Source organism: Chiloscyllium punctatum, chromosome 52 (genome assembly GCF_047496795.1).
Source record: "Chiloscyllium punctatum isolate Juve2018m chromosome 52, sChiPun1.3, whole genome shotgun sequence".
In the NCBI taxonomy this organism is placed as follows: Eukaryota; Metazoa; Chordata; class Chondrichthyes; order Orectolobiformes; family Hemiscylliidae; genus Chiloscyllium; species Chiloscyllium punctatum.
The window spans coordinates 48,105,557-48,121,565 of NC_092790.1; the positions used below are offsets into that span (position 1 = coordinate 48,105,557).

At 44.4% G+C, this 16,009-nt stretch overlaps 1 long non-coding RNA gene across 5 annotated transcripts in view; it reads left to right on the forward strand.

Moving 5' to 3' along the window:
* The window catches only part of LOC140470585 (uncharacterized), a 32,559-nt gene that overhangs the window by 7,311 nt on the left and 9,239 nt on the right, over nucleotides 1–16,009 (forward strand). For 2 of the 5 annotated variants that reach the window (XR_011956545.1, XR_011956549.1), the window contains exons 3-4: nucleotides 1,038–1,126; nucleotides 3,558–3,665. This is a non-coding gene — a long non-coding RNA (uncharacterized lncRNA). Of the gene's footprint in view, nucleotides 1–1,037; nucleotides 1,127–3,557; nucleotides 3,666–3,931; nucleotides 4,112–7,298; nucleotides 7,338–9,747; nucleotides 9,893–16,009 lie in introns of all 5 variants that reach the window. The other 3 variants (XR_011956546.1, XR_011956548.1, XR_011956547.1) reach the window with 3 other exon arrangements.

The following is a 16,009-nucleotide window of genomic DNA, read 5'->3' on the forward strand; positions in this document are numbered from 1 at the left end:
GGCAGCATCCAAGGAGCAGCAAAATCGTCGTTTCGGGCAAAAGCCCTTCATCAGGAATAAAGTGATACCACGTGATAAGCTTCACTGGCAGCACTGTGATGTTGTGATCAAGGCATTGGAAATGTGTGAAGGTGCAGGGCATGGTTAAGGAAAGACATATTGATCAGGAAGAGAAGGAAATTTTAATGGAACGGGCTGAGACGTTTTACAGAACTTAGTGCACATCGGAAAACACAAATTTGAAAATCCCAGGCCTGTGTTTGTGGCAAACGGGAAAATGCTTCAAATGGTGAAAGGTGTGAGTGATCGCCGCCATCTTTATTGGGGGCAGTGATCCACGGGACATGTGTGTGGCTGCCAACTTTGAGAGGGGCAAGCTGTAGGGGGACGCATGCACAGCCTTCCTTGGCAGGGAGTGATAGGGCAGGATTTACACAGTGTCAGAGTCAGGATGTTTTCAATGTCAAAGAGTGTGATGCTAGAAAAGCACAGCAGGTCAGGCAGCAGCTGATTGGTGGGAAGGAAGATGGAAACGTAGGACAGGTCAAAAGGGCAGTGCCGAGTTGGAAGGCTGGATCTGGGATAAGGTGGGTGGAGTGGAAATGAGGAAACTGGTGAATTCCACATTGATCCCATGTGATTGGAGGATCTGAACACAGATGATGAGGCGTTCTTCATCCAGGCATCAGATGCCTGGGATTTGGCGGTGGAGGTGGCCCAGGACCTGCATATCTTTGGTGGAGCGGGAAGGGAGTTAAAGTCTTTGGGCACAGGCTGTTTGGCTTGTTTAGTGTTTTACTGTTACTTTCACAGACCTTTTGTAAGTTAATTTTCCTCTGCTGCCCAACCCCTGACAATGTGCTGCTCTCTCAACGGACTAAATTTTCCACAGTATCTTTGCCAGTGAATAAATCTTTTTTTCAACAAAAGAGTGCATTTTCCTTCCATTTCTGACCATCAAATTCTGCAACATTCTCACTTCCTGTAATGCATTTAGCACTCCCTGAAATATCAACTATGTGTTTCTCTCTCCACAGACACCAGTGATTAATGCCAAAGCCCCATTGCCTGTGGAGAGGGTGATGTTTGACTTCCTTGTACAGCTGCAGTTGGTGTGGTGACTTGGGTAAGAGATGTTACAGATTATTCACTCAGTGACAGTGAAGAGTTGACAATGTGTGTGCAAATCAACAACGGTTTGTATTTTTATCATTTTTATAATTTCACAGAAATTGAGAATTTCTGACATAAGGCCACAGATGGGGATATTAGGTCAGGTGATCAAAAGTATTGCCAAATAAGCAGGTTTTCAGGAATAGATTAAAGGAGGAAAGCAAGTCTGAGAGGGTCAGGGTGCGAATTCCAGACTTTGTTCCCTTGACCGTGTCGAAACAGCCAGACTGGTGAAGCAATACATAAATGCATCTTTGGGAGTCTGAAAGAAAATGAGTTGTCGAGGTCTCTCAGGTTGTGTGGTTCAGGGAGACAGGGATGTTCACAGCCAGGAATTACATCAAGGGTGAGAATTTTAAATTGTTGCTTGGAAGGAGCCTTTTGATGAATCAACAAGTTTTGGTACAAGTGAGCACTCGGGCAGGAGGGTTTTCGATACTCTTGAGATTATATGTAAGTTGAATGTGGGAGGCTGGCCAGGACTGTGTTTGGATAACGTAGTCTGGAGATAACACAAGGATGGACGAGTATTTCAGTAAATGAGCTGAGACTAGGGTGGAGTTGGGTGATGTCACTGATGTAGAAATAGCAGTTTTGGAGTCGGGCCCCTCCTCATCACTCCCCCTCCCCAATTCACAAATATTGTTCGTTGTCCTGTCTGTCTTTTCTAGTTATGTCCTTCTCTCCAATTCTGCTAAGAACTAATACTTGACCTCAAGGTTGTTGGAAAATCCTGCTCCATCTCCATACTCCCTTTCCTTTCTGAATTCCTCATATGTGGTGTCCATCCAGGATCTATCTTTGTCCCCTCCTGTATCTCACCTACATACTGCCAGGAGGTGACATCGTATCGGTTTCCCATGTACACTGACGATGCCCAGCTCTCTCTCCCTATCATCCCTCTCCATTGCTCCACTGTTACTCATTCATCAAACTGCTTACCACTCGATTGGCTGCAATTTCCTCCAATGAAACACTGCAATGGTTAAACCCATTGCCTTCAGTTGCTATTACAAATTCCCTTCCCTTACTGCTCAGCCCCTCCCTCTCACTGGGAAATGCCTGAGGCAGAACTTAACAATATTGCTCTCATGTTCTGACCCCAAGGTAACCTTCTGATCAGACATCTACACAATTGCAAACACCTGGAACTCCAATCTCTAAAATGTTGCTTTTCTCCACCTCACCCCAGCTCCATTGCTACTGAAACCCCTTACCCATGTCTGTGTTGCATTAAAGTTGACAAATCTAAAACAGAACCCTTGATTCTGCAACTGACCCAGAATCTGGTTCTAGGTTCCCTCATGATGGGACACATCCTCTCAGTATTTACCCTGACATACCCCTTAATAAGCCTATGTTTCAATAAGATCGCCTCTCATTCTCCCCCAAATCCAATGAGTCCAGTCCCAACTTCTTCAGCCTTTTCTTAAAAGATAGTCCCTGCAAACCAGGGATCATCCCAGTAAATCTTCTCTGAATGCTTCCGATGAAGTGATGTATTTCCTTAAATAAAGGGACCAAAATTTCTCTCATTACTCCATATGTGGTCTCACTCGCATATATAAAGTGGCTCTCAGGTATATACTCCAAACTCTTATACTGCAAATCCCCTGAAATCAGGAATAATATTCCATTCCCCTTCCTGATGACCTGTTGTAACTGTGTGCTAGCTTTCTGTGTTTCCTGCACAGTTACCCCCGGGTCCCTTTTGTGTTGCAGCTTTCTACAGTTTCCACCATTTAAATAGTCCTCTGTTCTTTTATTACCTCCTCCAAAATGAACAACTTCACATTATCCCAAGTTATGCTCCATTTACCAACTTGTCCACTTCTCCGAATCCATCTCTGTAAACTGTTTATAATCCTTTTGGAATTTTACTGTTCTACATTTTCTAGGAGACTCCCCCCTCATTCTTCTAAATCTTTCCAGGGAGCACCAGGCAGTGGGAAGCATGCTGAGTTGCTGTCTTTTCAGAGAGACTCTTTGGAATGACTGGGAGGATCTTGCTGCCCTTTGGTCAGAATGGAGACAACTTGCCCATCGAGCTGCATGAGCCTTTCACCCCACCCCCCCCCCCCCCCCCCCATGTCTTATTGATGAGGCACAGCGGCAGAACGGAAGGAAAGAAAAGGAAGGAAATCCTGCTCTCCAAATCTCACTGACTCTTGGAACATTCTGTCCCATGTGTCAAAGATCTGCCCTGTTCAGTCACATGAAGTCCCAAGTTGGAAAATCATAGAAACCCACACAGATTTCCCCCTGAACTGACTACTGACCTCCACTAGGGGTAATATGTACAGTCATCCTGGACCAGGAGGAGGGGATGGTGTGAGTTTCTAACCTGAACTGACAGTGACAGATTTTATAAATTTGTATTACAGGATACTACAGGTGGATATTCAGATGGCAATCTCAGTAACTGTAATGCCAAACTCTGATTGAATTACTCCATTCATCAGGACCTCAGGACCTGGATATTTGCACTGTGTGTGAGTATTTTGTTCCAGCTCAATTCCATTTTCTGCATAAAAATTCTCCTTTGAATCAAACCGTCCCTCAATAGATCTCCCCAAAATCTTCAATATGTGTCCAGTAATCCTTTTATGATGAGTTGATGAGTGCAAGGTTTAACATCCTGTTGTATATGTTTTGTAAGGACTTGTCTCTCAGCTCCCCTCAATTTCCTTTGCTACAACGAGAACACCTCAGTTTCCCCAAACCCCTGATTCCCCAGTGTCTGTTTGCTCTCTATAAGGTACACATCAGGATCATGTTGGAACATTCTCCACTTGCCTTCATCAGTGCAGCCCTCAACAGTATTAAAGAAAGCGAACATCCTCCAGGACAAAGCACTGTGCCTGAGTGGTGTCCCATCCACCATCTTCAGCATTCCCTCTCTCCACCTCCGATGCACAGTGGCATCACTGTGTAAAAGGTAAAGTCAGCATTGTCCTACCAGACCATAGGGCTGCTCTCTCATTAGGGAGAGATGTCTGGTGGTGGTTTAACCTGAAGGTTACCACAGCCCAGGCAAGGGGAGAGGTTGAGAACAAGAGTCCATCTATTGTAGATGGATATTCTTGATATGTATTAACAACACCCATGTCCCTGCAACTAAAATCCCCCATTCCTTGAACCATCCTGGTAACTCTCCTGTGCCCCCTCTCAGGGACCCTGCCATCCTTCCCAATGTGTGGGCGACCTCTGGTTTGCACAGACCCAGCTGCTCTGTGTTCCTGTGGGTGATGTCATCATCGAGCAACACTTGCACTAAACCTCACTGTCTGTGAGGGTGGGAGACACAAATCCCGAAATCATTTGAGATGTATTTAGTGTGCACTTGCTATGCCATGATAGATGACACTTTTCCACATGTACTGGAAAATAGAGGAGGATAATAGTATGGTGGTAGTTTTCAGTCGTAGTTTTCTTTCTCTCAGATTCGATGGACCACCAGAGCGTTTTTCTGTTCTGTAGACCGCTGAGATGTTTATTATAGGAATATGACAGGCTCCATTGGACATCAGGTCAGAAACGGTGATACTAGAATAGATGACACATGATTGGTCGATTTTCTTGGGAGGAAAGTGAGACGCAGAGATTTAAGAGGAAATTCAGAAGCTCAGCGCAGGAATTGTAAAGGGCAATCATCAAGTGAGAAATAAACATTGGGCATCCTGAAAGCTGGAAATAAAGAAAGGCACATATAGCAGAGCTTTGAGAGACTGGAGGGGATTAGACAGGGGGAGGATAATGAAGCTGGAGGAGATGCAAGTTGGAAAGGATTGTGAGGATGGAGGATGTTACAGAGATAGAGATATTTGTGATAGAGGTTTTTGAATTTTGAGGCTGGAGTGGAATTATAGAGATGAGGAATATTTGTAAGGCTGGATGAGATGGCACTGATAGGGAGAGTTCCAAACATAGAGGAATTTACAGAGGTAATGAGTCATAAAGTTACACAGCATCGACACAGAACATGTGGTCCAACCAATCCGTGTCGACCATAAATTCGAACTGAACTAATCGCACCTGCCTCCACTTGGTCCAAGTCCATCCTAGCATTCCCTGTTGATATACGGGTCCAAATGTTTTTTTCCTATTAGAATCCCATTCCCCTACCCTTTTGCTCTACATTTACCCCGACTAATTCACTCAACCCAATCATTCCTGAACACTATGGGCAATTGAGCACGGTCAGGTCACCTCCCCTGTACATCTGTGGATTGTGGGAGGAAACGGCAGCACCTGGAGGAACCCACACTGTCATGGGGAAGAATATGCAAACTCCACATGGACAGTCACCCAATACAGGAATTGAGCCTGTGTCCCTGGTGTTGAGAGGTAGCAGTGCTAACCGTTGAGCCACTGTGCCACCCTGAAATTGTAATTGCATTCACATCTACCACGTCCTCTGCAAGTTTATTCCACATGTGAACCACTCTTGTGCAAAAACAAAAAATAACATCGGAACTTCTTTTTAAAGCCTTACTTTTTAATTTGAGAAAAGGATGTCCCCAATCTTGAATCGCAACCCCTCCTGGAAAGGGCACCTGCTGTTCACATTACCAAAACTCTTCAGGATTTTATAAACCTCTAATAAGTTCACCCCTCAGCCTCCTGTGCTCCAGTGAAAAAGGACCCAACCTATCCAGACTCTGCTTATAATTCAATCCCTCCGTTCCCATCACCATCCTGGTAAATCTCTTCTGAACCTGCTCCGATTTAATAATATCCTTCCTATAACAGCACAAGCAGAACTGGGCACAGTATTCCAGAAGAGGCCTCCCCAACATCCTGTACAACCTCAACATAATGTCCCAACGCCTATATTCAAAGATCTGAGCAATGAAGGCAAATGTGCTAAACCCCTTCTGAACCACCCTGTCTGCATGTGACACATAGTTCAAAGATCTGAACCCCTCGGTCTCTTTGTTCCATATCACTATCCGAGGCCCAACTTTTAATCAGTCTAAGTCCAGCCTTCGTTTGTTTTACCAAGATGTAATATTTTGCATTTATTCCAATCCAAAAATCACAAACATCCTTCGAGTATAGAGGCAAGAATGTTACAGAGATGTTACAGGTGCATGGTTCTCTGAAAGTTGATTCACAGGTAGACAGGACAATGACGAAAGCTTTTGACACACTGGCCTTCAGCAGTGCATATCACTGAGTATCGAAATCAGGGAATTACGTTACAGTTAATAGGATGCTGGTGAGGCCATACTGGTAGCGTAATGTTCAGTTTTCCTTTCAATTTGCTATAGGAAGTGTGTTATTAAATTGGAAAGACGGCTGAAGACATATACAAGGATGTTACTGTCTCAATAGTCTGAGTTATAGGGAGAGTTTGGACAAGCTGGGATATTTTACTTTAGCCTGTATGAGGTTGAGGGGGATCTGACAGAAGTGTATAAGATCATGACAGGCATGGACCGAATGAATGTACTCAGTCTTTTTTCCCAGGGTTTGGCAATCACAGACTAGAGGGCATCAGTTTAAGGACAGAGGGGAAAGAGGGGAAAATCAGGAAGGCAAAAAGGGGACAGGAGACCGCTTTGGCGAATAGGGAAAGGGTTTTTACAAATACATTAAGAGCAAATGGGTCACTAGAGAGAGAATAGGCCACCTCAAAGATCAGCAAGGCAGCCTCTGTGTGAAGACACAGGAGATGGAGTTGTTGGGGGGGATACTAAACAAGGGGCATCAGTGTTTACTGTGGAGAAGGACAGATTTGTGGGGGTTGTCAAGATTAGAGATCGTGAGGGTGGGTGATGAGATGGGAGGCAATTGGAGGATGTTACAGAGATGCTTGTGATACCACAGATAGTGATGGTTCTGAGGCGAGAGAGGATTTCTAGAGATAAGGAAGAGTTTAGTCTGGATGAGGTGACAGTGATCTGGGGAGTTGTGAGCATGGAGGAATTCAGAGATAGCGAGAGTTTGAGTCCTAAAATGATACAGAACAGAGACAGACCCTGTGGTTAAACCAGTCCGTGTTGACCATAATTCCCAACTAATCTAATCGCACCTGCCTCCGCTTGGTCCACATTCATCCAAATATTTCCTATTTATGGACTTGTCTAAATGTCTTTTAAACATTGTAATTGTATTCACAGCTGCCTCTTTTTCTGGGAGTTCACTTCACACATGTAAAGGTAAAAATAAATCACCAATTTATTTTTTAAACCTTTCTCCTCTATTTTCAAATTGTATGCACCCAGGTCTTGAATCCCCCCCTCCCCCTTATCTACACGCTTCATGGTTTTATAATCCTTTAAGGTCATCCCTCAACCTCCTACGCTGTAGTGAAAAAGCATCCCAGCCTATCCAGCTTCTCCTTGTGACACAATCCCTCCATTCATGGCAACATCCCGGTTAGTCTCTTCCGAATCCGCTCCAATTTAATAATATCCTTCCTATCACAGCACAACCAGAACTGGACACAGTATTCTAGAAGAGGCCTCCCCAGCATCCTGTACAGCCTCAACCTAAATTCCCAACTCTGGTACTCAGAGGTCTGAGCAATGGAGATAAGTGTGCTAACCACCTTCTTAACCACCCTGTCTACATGTGACACAGACTAAGAAGACCTGTACCTCTCAGTCTCTTTGTTCCATATCACTACTCAAAGCCTTACTTTTAATTAGTGTAAGTCCTGCCCTCGTTTGTTTTATCAAGATGCAATATTTTGCATCAGTATTTACTGTGGAGAAGGACACGGGAGATGTAGAATGTGGGGAAATAAATGGTGACATCTTGAAAAATGTCCATACTACAGAGTACGGGATGTCTGGAAACGCATAAAGGATGGATCAATCCCCAGGCTTTGATCAGTTGTACCCTAAAATTCTGTGGGAAGCGAGGGAAGTGATTTCTGGGCCTCTTGCTGAGATTTTTGTATTATTGATAGTCACAGCTGAGGTGCCAGAAGACTGCGGGTTGGTTAATACGGCGCTACTATTTAACGAAGGCAGTTTGGACAAGCCCAGGAACTACAGATGCTGTGCTAGACTAGGTGTTGGAGGGAGCCCTGAGCGACAGGATTTGCGTGTATTTGGAAAAGCACAGACTGATTAGGGATAGTCAGCATAACTTTCTGCATGGGAAATCATGTGTCACATACTCGATCTGGTTTTTAAGAAGTAACAAAGAGGATTGATGAGAGAAGAGTAGTAGATGCGATCTATATGGACTTCAGTAAGGTGTTCGACAAGGTTCCCCATGGGAGACTGGTTATCAAGGTTAGATCTCACGGAAGTAGCCATTTGGATATAGAACTGGCTCAAAGGCAGAAGACAGAGGGTGGTGGTGATGGATGATTATTTTTCAGACTGGAGGCCTGTGACTAGTGGAGTGCCACAAGGATCGTGCTGGGTCCACTACTTCTCATCATTTATATAAATGAATTAGATGTGAACACGGGAGGTATAGATAGTAAGTTTGTAGATGGCACCAAACTTGGAGGTGTAGAGGACAGTGAAGAAGGTTACCTCAGATTTCAATGGGATTTTGATCAAATAGGCAAATGGGCTGAGGAGTGGCAGATGGAGTTCAATTCAGATCAGTGCGAGGTGCTGCATTTTGGAAAAGCAAAGCTTAGTAGGACTGATACACATCATGGTCAGGTCCTGGGGAGTGTTGCTGAACAAAGAGACCTTGTTGTGCAGGTTCATAGCTCCTTGAAAGTAAAGGCGCAAGTAGATAGGATAGTGAAGGTGTTTGGTATGATTTCGTTGATTAGTCAGAGTATTGACTAAGAGAGTTGGGAGGTCATGTTGCGGCTGTTCAGGACATTGGTTTGGCCACTCTTGCAATATTGTGCGCAATTCTGTTCTCCACCTATCACAAAGATGTTGTGTAACTTGAACGGTTCACAAAAGATTTATAAGGATGTTGCTAGGGTTGGAGAATTTGAGATATAGGGATAGGCTGTACAGGCTGGGGCTGTTTTCCCTGGAGCGTCAGAGGCTGAGGAGTGATCTCAGAGGTTTATAAAATCATGAGCATGGATCAGATAGATAGACAAGGGATTTTCACTGGAGTGGGGGAGTCTAGAACTGGAGGGTATAGATTTAGCGTGAGGGAAAAGATATAAAAGGGACCTAAGGGGCAACTTTTTCATGCGACGGTGTTGTGTTTATGGAATGAGCTGCCAGAGGGAGTTGTGAAGGCTGGTACAATTGCAACATTTATTCGGCATCTGGATGAGTATATGAATAGGAAGGGTTTAGAGGGATATTGACCAAGTGCTGGCAAATGGGACGAGATTAGGTTCGGAAAACTGGTCGGTATGGACGAGTTTGACTGAAGGGTCTGTTTCCATGCTGTATGTCTGTGACTCACAGCCGGGGATCAGCTCAGTGGGTTTCAGTCTCTTCAAAGGTAAATCTTACTCTGTTTTACTTTTTCAAATCTGCAACATTCAGTAGGGTGAGTGTTTACTAGTTTAAGTGCCTCTGTTATGATCTTTTGGTTGAATGTTTTAAATGTAAAATACAGGTACTAATGTATTCGAGAGTAGTCTTTTGTAAAGCTGTAAGACTCTGCCTTTTTCTGGGTCTACAGATTAAGGTGCAGAGATGGCCATTCGTACAGTGATGTGCACTTCCTGGAGGAGAGTAGGGGGAGTTTGAATGATCCTGAGGATAGCCTACAGGAAGTGATGCAAATCCTCTTGGATCACATGGATCAGATGGAGCGGTGCTTAATGGTAATGAAGAATTTACAAAAGTCAGGATGTGTGATAGGTGGCAGTTTCAGGCCGAAAAACTGCCGATACAGTCAGGTAGATGGGTTACCTCTCGGAAAGGTAGGAGAGGGAGGTAGGTAGAGAAGGAGTCTCCTGTGGCTATCCCCATCTGAAACAAGTATACTATTATGGATAATGTAGGTGGTCATAGACTCTCAGGGGAATTTTGCACTGACAGCCAAGTTACTGCTACTGAGACTGGCTCGACTATAATGAGAGGTATATCAGATTCCAAACGCTCAAGGATGATAAGGGACTCTGTAGTTGGGCACAGACTGCCCTTTCTGTAGCTGACAGACATCAGAATGGGGTGGTACCTCCCTGGTGCCAGGATCAAGGATGTTTAGGACAGGTAGCAGAATATTCTCAAAGGGAAGAATGACCAGTGAGAGGTCATTGTACATTGGTACCAATGACATAGGAAGGGGAAGAGATGAAGTCCTGATGAGAGAATATAGCAAATTAGCCTGGAATATAAAAAAGTAGGTCCTCGACCATAATATCTGCATTACTTCTGGTGCTACATGCTAGTGAGAGTAGGAATAGCAGGATGGAGGAGATGAATGATTGGCTATGGAGCTGGTGTAGGGCAGAAGGATTCACATCTTTTGATCATCGTAAGCTCCTCTGGAGTAGAGTTGACCTGCATAAGAAGGATGGATTGTACCTGAATTAGAAAGTGTCTAATATCCAGGCAGGGAGATTTGCTCGTGCTACTCAGGTGGCATTAATCCAGTGAGGGTAAACCCAAAGAGATAGTGAGAAAAGAGGTAAGTCTGAGGCTGGTACAGTTCAGAAGTCAGACAGTCAAGACAGGCAAGGGCAAGGCACAGAACCAGGTGGAACTGACAAGTTACACTGCATTTACTTCAATGCAAGAGGCCTGACAGGGAAGGCAGATGGGCTCAGGGTATGGTTTTGAATGTGGCACTGGGATATCATGAGTATTACAGAAACGTTGCTCAGAGATGGGTAGGACTGGCAGTGTAATGTTCCAGGGTATCGATGCAAGAGGAAGGATAGAAAGGGGGACATGAGAGGAGGCGGAGTGGCCTTTTTGTTTAGAGGTAGCATTACAGTTGTGCTGAGGGAGGATATTCCTGGGAGTACGTCCAGTGAAGTTATTTTGGTGGAACTGGGAAATAAGAAAGGGATCATCACCTTGTTGTTACTATCTGCGTGGGTTTCGTCTATTTGCTCTGGTTTCCTCCCATTATCTAAAGATATGCAGGTTGTGTGGATATTCCAGGCTGAATTGCCCATATTGTTCAGGGATGTGCACGCTAGGTGGATTAGCCATGGGGAATGCAGTGGTAAGGTAGGAGTCTCTGAGGGTCCGTGTGGTTGTGATGAGCTGAATGGCCTACTTCCACGCTGTCAGGGTTCTTTGATAATTCTACTAGTTTTAAAATAGTTACAGAAAATAATAGACCAGATCTAAATGGTGTTCTAAATTGGACAAAGGCGAATTTTGACAGTACAAGACAGTACAAGGTATTCCTTTGCTATTCCCAGGCTGGAAAGTGGGAACATAAGAACATAAAGAGGAGCAGGAGTAGGCTACATGGCCCCTCAAGCCTGCTCTTCCATTTAATAAGATCAGGGCTGATCTTTTCATGGCCTCTGCTCCACTTTCCTGTTCTCTCACCATAACCCTTAATTCCTTTCCTGTTCACAAATCTACCTTTTGACCTAACGATAGTCAAGTCGATAACCTAAACTGCTGCACTCAGCAGCAAATTCCACAGATTCACAGATTTAGCTGAAGAAGTCCATCCTGAACTCAGTCCTAAATCTGATACCCCCTTATTTTGATGCTCTGCTCCCTAGTTTAAGCGACCCCTAGCGGAAATCACCTCCCTGCTTCTATCTTATCTACTCCGTTCATAATTTTATTTTTTTTCCCATCCAACCTCCCATATTTCGAAATTCCAATGAGCATACTACCAGTTTCCTCAATCTCTCTGCATACGCCAACCCTCTGAAATCCTGACTGAAACTAGTGACCCTCCTCTACACTCCCTCCTGTGTCAGTACATCTTTGCGAATGTAAGGGGACCAAACCTGTACACAGTACTCCAGGTGTAGCCTCCCCAGCACCCTGTACAGCTGCAGCATAACCATCCCTCTAGCAATGAAGGACAATATTCCCTTCACTGTCTTAATTACCTGCTGTACCTGAAAACCAACTTGCTGTGATTCGTGCATAAGGACACCCAGCTCCCTCTGCACAGCAGCATGCTGCAAGTTTTCACCATTTCATCATCAGTTTGCTGTTAGTCTGACCAAAATGGATGACTTCACGTTTCCCAATCTTGTCCTTCATCTGCCAGATCCTTACCCACTCACATAGCCTATCTGTATCCCTGTGCAGACTTACAGTGGCCTCGGCACACATTGCTCTACCACTCATCTTAGTGAAGTCTACCTTTCATGAATCGATGCTGTGTCTGCTCAATGAGATAATTTCTATCCACATAGCTCACTATTTCTTCCTTAAGAGATCGGGCATTTTCCCCACCAAAGAAGTTATGCTAACAGGTCCATTTTAAAATATTCGCATCACATTTGTAGCTTGCCAATCTGTCAGATCTGTCCCAGAGTCCAGCAAATTTTAGTGAATTATCACGAGTGCATTTGCTATTTACCCACTGCCATCTGTTAACGTCCCCTGGGATGCACTCCATCACGGCTAGGAGACCCATCTACCTTTCGGCTGTTATCTTTCCCAACACCACCTCTTTACTGAGAATGATTGCTTCTTTGTCCTCATCTGCCATTGCGTCCATAGGCCTGCAACAACGAGAGTACACAGACAGTATGTTCCTGTTAAGGCCTTAATAGGTAGTGTAGGGAATGCTGCCTGTCGAGAGAAATTGAGAGTCTCGTCAAGAAAATGAAGGAGCGATACGGCAGGTGCAGACAGCTGGGTTTGTGTAAATTCCTGGAGGAGTATAGGGGCAGTCGGAGTCTCCTCGAGGGAAACCAGGAGAGCAAAAACGGGACATGAGAGAGCTTTGGGAAATAGGTTCCCAGAGAATCCAGAGATTCCAGAAATACACTAAGGATAAACGAGTAACCAGGCAGAGAATAGGGACCCTCAAAGATCAAGAAAAAGGTCCTATTTGTCCGAGATAAGTATATACCTGTCAGGCAGGGCGGAAGCTGTAGAGTGCAGGAGCTGTGGTTTACAAAGGAAATGGAATCTCTCTTCAAAAGGAAGAAGGCGGCTTATGTTAGGATGAGATGTGAAGCGTCTGTTAGGGCGCTTGAGGGTTACAAAATAGCCAGCAAAGTCCTAAAGAAAGAGCTCAGAAGTGCCAGGAGGACACATGAGAAATTGTTGGCGGATAGAAACAGGGTAAACCCTAAGGCTTTCTATAGGTATTTAAAGAATGACGAATAAGATTAGGGCCAATCAAGGATAGTAGTGGGGAGTTGTGTGTAGAGTCAGAGGAGATAGGGGAAGCACTAAATGAATATTTTTCAACAGTATTCCCTTTAGAAAATGACAATGTTGTTGAGATTACTGAGATACAGGCTACTAGACTAGGTGGGATTAAGGCTCATGAGGAAGAGGTATTAGAAATCTTGCAGAGTGTGAAAATAGATAAAACCCATTTGGCCCAGTGAACTTATCCCAGGATCCTCTGGGAAGCCAAGGTAGAGATTGCCGAGCCTTGGCATTGATCTTTAAATCATCATTGTCTACAGGAATAGTGCCAGAAGACTGGAGGATAGCACATGTGGTTCCCCTGTTCAAGAAGGGGAGTAGAGACAACCCTGGTAATTATAGACTAGTGAGCCTTACATCAGTTGTTGGTAAAGTGTTGGAAAAGGTTATAAGAGATATGATCCAGAAAAGAATAATTTGATTAGGGATAGTCAGCACGGTTTTGTGAAGGGTAGGTCGTGCCTCACAAACCTTATTGAGTTCTTTGAGAAGGTGACCAAACAGATAGGTGAGAGTAAACCGGTTGATGTGGTGTATATGGATTTCAGCAACGCGTTCGATAAGGTTCCCCACAGTAGACTATTGTACAAAATGCGGAAGGATGGGATTGTGGGAGATAAAGCAGTTTGGATCAGTAATTGGCTCGCTGAAAGCAGACAGTGGTGATTGATGGGAAACGTTCATCCTGGAGTCCAGTTGCCAGTTGCCGCAAGGGTCGGCGTTGGGTCCACTGTTGTTCGTCATTTTCATAAACTACCTGGATGAGGGCGTAGAAGGATGGATTAGTAAATTTGCAGACAACACGAAGGTTGGTGGAGTTGTGGATAGTGACGAAGGATGTTGTACGTTACAGAGAGACTTAGATAAGCTGCAGAACTGGGCTGAGAGGTGGCAAATGGAGTTTAATGCGGACAAGTGTGAGGTGATTCACTTTGGTCAGAGTAACTGGAATGCAAAGTACTGGGCTAATGGTATGATTCTTGGTAGTGTAGATGAGCAGAGAGATCTCAGTGTCCAGGTACACATTTCCTTGAAAGTTGCCACCAGGTTGACGGGGTTGTTTAGAAGGCATACAGGGTTTTAGCTGTTATTAACAGGGGGATCGAAATCCGGAACCATGATGTTATGCTACAGCTGTACAAAACTCTAGTGAGGCTGCACGGTATTGTGTACAGTTCTGTTCCCCACATTATAAGGAGGATGTGGAAGCTTTGAAAGGGTGCAGAGGAGATTTACTAGGATGTTGCCTGGTATGGTGGGAAGGTCTTACAAGGAAAGGCTGAGGGACTTGAGGCTGTTTTCGTTAGAGAAGAAGGTTGATACGTTACTTAATAGAGACATACAAGATAATCAGATGGTTAGATAGGGTGGACAGGGAGAGCCTTTTTCCAAGAATGGTGACGGCGAGCACGAGGAGATATAGCTTTAAATTGAGGGGTGATAGATATAGGACAGATGTCAGAGGTAATTTCTTTACTCAGAGAGTAGTCCGTGTATGGAATGCTTTGCCTGCAACGGTAGTAGATTCACCAACTTTAAGTACATTTAAGTCGTTATTGGACAAGCAAATGGACGTACATGGAATAGTGTTGGTTAAATGGGCTTCAGATTGGTATGACAGGTCGGCGCGACATTGAGGGCCGAAGAGCCTGTACTGTGTTTTAATGTTCTATGTTCTATGAGCAATATGCTGTAAGGATCGTTTCTGGGTCCACTGCTTTTCTTCATTTATGTAAATGTTTTCTATGTGAATATAGGAGGCATGGTCAGTGACTTTACATAGATACCAAAATTGGAGGTGCAGTGGACAGGGAAGAAGGTTACCTCAGATTACAATGGGACTTCAAACAAATGGGCTTTGGAGTGGCAGATGGAGTTTAATTCAGAAAAATGTGAGATGCTCCATTTTGGAAAATCAAATCAGGGCAGGACTAATACACTTAATGGAAAGGTCCTGAGGAGCGTTGCTGAACAAAGATCTTGGAGTGCAGGTTCATAGTTCCTGAAAGTGGAGTCATAGATAGGCAGGGTAGTGAAGAAGGCGTTTAGTATCCTTGCCTTTACTGGTTAGTGGATTGAGTACACGAGTTGTGACGGCGTTTTGTGGCTGTTCAGCACATTGATTCAGCCACTTCTTTAATTTTGCTTTCAGTCCTGGTTTCCCCGCTATCGGAATGATATTGTGAAACTTGAAAGGGTTCAGAAAAGATGTGCAAAGATGTTACTAGGGTTGAGGGTTTCAGCTATATAGGGATGGGCTGAATAGGCTGGGGCTGTTTTCCCTGGAGCATCGGATGCTGACAGATGACCTCAGTGGTTGATACAATTGTGAGGGACATGGATAGGGTGATCAACCAGGATCTTATTCACAGGTTAGGTGTGTCCAAATCTATGGGGCACAGGCTTAAGGAGTGAGGAAAACAATTTATAAGGGATCTGAGGGGCATTGTTTTCAAGCTGAACGTGCTATGTGTATGGAATGAGCTGCCAGAGAAAGTGTGGTGGCTGGAACAATTGCAACATTTAAAAGGCAACATTTAAAAGATTGGGTAAGTGATTAGGAAAGGTTTAGAAGGTTATGGGCCAAGTGTTGTCAAATGGGACGAGATTAATTTAGAATATCT